Below are 2,712 nucleotides of genomic sequence, written 5' to 3'. Positions count from 1 at the left end.
TATAAGCGCTGCCACTCTAAGCTCCAGCGGTCAGAGCTGGCACATGCCCGCTTGCTAGGCAACAAGGACCTGGTCAAACGGCTCACCAACAAGGACGTGTTCTCCAACTACACCAGCACTTGGGTGGACGAGAGCGAGGCCGCGGTGAAGGCCATAGTCCAGAACAGGAGAGACTGGGAGAAGAACAGGATGTTCTTTAGACTTAGTCAAGATAAGGATAGACTTCACCCAGCTCTCAGGAGTGGTTTACTTAAGAGTATGGAGACCCAGGCAGCTTCCAGGGTGAGCCTAACAGCAGAATCCAAGGAAGAGAGCTTGAGGATAACTGTGAAAAGGGAGTCCTTGTCTGGAAGGGAGGACAAGTCGAGTCTGGTTTTATCTTTAGAATCTCTTAACAGTCCAGAGCAGGAAGCACAGCAGACAAAGCCTGTGGACAGCAGCCCACCACGGGAGGGCAAACAGGCTATGAGGAACTTCTCCAGTAAGCCTTCCGGCATCTTGCATAATGATCTCCAAGACCCAAACACTGTCTGGAAAGCAAAAGGCAAGCTTCTGAAATACACAGTCTATGGTGACAGGTGTGAGGAGCACTCCAAAAAGAAAAGACCCAAACCCAGGAATGGCCTCCACAGTCTGGGGTGGTAAATGGGTGGGAAGGATAGACACTTGTTTTTCTAAGGCTCCCCTCCCATTCCCACTTGTTTACCATTCAGCGACCTTGTCTTAATACTTACCAAAGAAAAATCTCACTCCTCACCTCAAGACTGCTCCCGAACTCAGGGAGAAAATGCTTTCCTTTTCTATAAAAACATGGCCATCAAGGCAGGATTTAACAGTAAGAAGATGAAGCCCAGACCACGGCTGTGCATCTCTACAGAAGCGGAATCTGAGGCAGCAAAGGAAGGGCCCTTGGGCCGGCGGGGCATCTTGAGCTTTCCACACCAGATGATTCCGGACCAACAGTGTTCAAGGAGAAATCTCTAAGAGGAACACGATTCTGGGAAACTTTTGCCAGTTTTGCTCTTACTGCAAGAGAGAGTAAAAAACAATAACTTGGGAAACATTAGCAAGTTTATTTCTTCTGAGGCTTGGGGAGGAAACAGGAACCTGGCTCTATTTCTGGCCTTTTTATAATAAAAACATGCAAGCAAGTGAAAACGAGTTGACTAGAGAACTGAGAGTGAGCTCTCTTTTGTCTCTCCCTCTCTCCTACCCCCCCCCCAATACCGCCTACAGGCGCAACCCAGGTGAGTGCCTAGCATCCAGTTAAGCAAGGCATGCTGATTGGGAGTCAGGGGCTCTCATTTCTAGCTTTATTTCTATAAATTTCATATAAATGCAATGGCCAGTGTATCTTGACAAAGTATTTTTCACTTGGGACATTAATTTTCTCATCTTAAACATGAGATTGAAGGGTAAACTTTTTAATCCTAAAATCCCAATCCCTTACTAACAGACATAGGGTGGCCCCTTTGAACAAAATAAAGCATCTTCAGTCTTTCTCCCTCCGGTGGTCTGTCAAGAATTCAGACTTTTCTGATGTGGTATAAGCAGTTTAAAATCTTTTTTTATCAGTACATGGTCAGGAATTGTATATATTGAAGTAGCTTTACAGTTGAAGAGATAATGTTGGGGCTCTCCAGAATTGTTTAACTCTGTATTTTTCTAATATTTAATCCCAGTGAAAGACAGTGAAAGGAAACCTAGAGAGTGGAATTCATGTTATAAAGCAATTGCCTAGATAATTGAAGAGTACAGTGCCCCATGCCAAATCAGGTAAGTGCCATAGGACCATCTGAAGACAAGTCACTCCTGCCCCACAAGATGGGTATAGTGTTGTCTCAGATGATGTAAATTTCACACGGATTCAGTGGTCATTTTATTAATTTCTTTTCATGGGTTGGCTGAATAGAAGCTTTTAAGTACAGAGATGGTTTGTGATGAGAAAAAAAAAGACATCCCTTATATCAATGATGATTACAAGTGTGATCTGGAAGGGAGGACAAGAAGGTGGGGAAGAAGGGACAGAGAGTAGTAGCATGGCAACAAAGAAACCCTCGTCAAAAAGTCATTTAAAAAACATGCCTGATTTACTCCATACCTTCTCAGGAATAATATAAGAAAAGCTGCTTCTCTCTGGCTGCTTTTCAGAAACCAGCTCAGTCACAAGGATAGTGGTGGAGTTGTGTTGCCCCTGTTTGGTGGGGGAATTGTGTGTGGAATGGCTGCATGCCAGAAATCTCCATTCAAGACCTGTCTTCACATGCAATATAATTCTATAGGACCTTTTACGTGTCATTCCTGTGGAGGTTCTGGATTGTCCATTTAGAAATCAGGCCCTTTGGGTTTACAATCATAATTCATCTCATACATTTCTTCAGCAAATATGAATTCAACAAATTCATAATTTCTTCAACTAATATGTGTTGAGGTGAAGAAAATAGACATGTTCCTACTCTTATGAAACTACAGTTTAACAAGGGAGCTAGACAATAATGAAGTGAACAAGTGAAAATTACAGATTGTGATAGGTTCTGCAAAATTAAGTTGAACATTTTGTGGAACACAATTTAAATACGGAAAACATCTCGGTCCTACTAACAACATGAATTGAAGGCAAGTGGCATTTTCACCAGGTTTGTGTGCCATTGAAAGCATCCTGGGACCCACGTCTGAACTTCAGTTTAGGTAACTGGATGATTCCATTTGACA

The sequence above is a fragment of the Choloepus didactylus genome, chromosome 4 (assembly GCF_015220235.1).
Source record: "Choloepus didactylus isolate mChoDid1 chromosome 4, mChoDid1.pri, whole genome shotgun sequence".
Taxonomy (NCBI): Eukaryota; Metazoa; Chordata; class Mammalia; order Pilosa; family Megalonychidae; genus Choloepus; species Choloepus didactylus.
The sequence above is the reverse complement of the archived record's forward strand: the minus strand, read 5'-3'. Positions refer to the sequence as shown.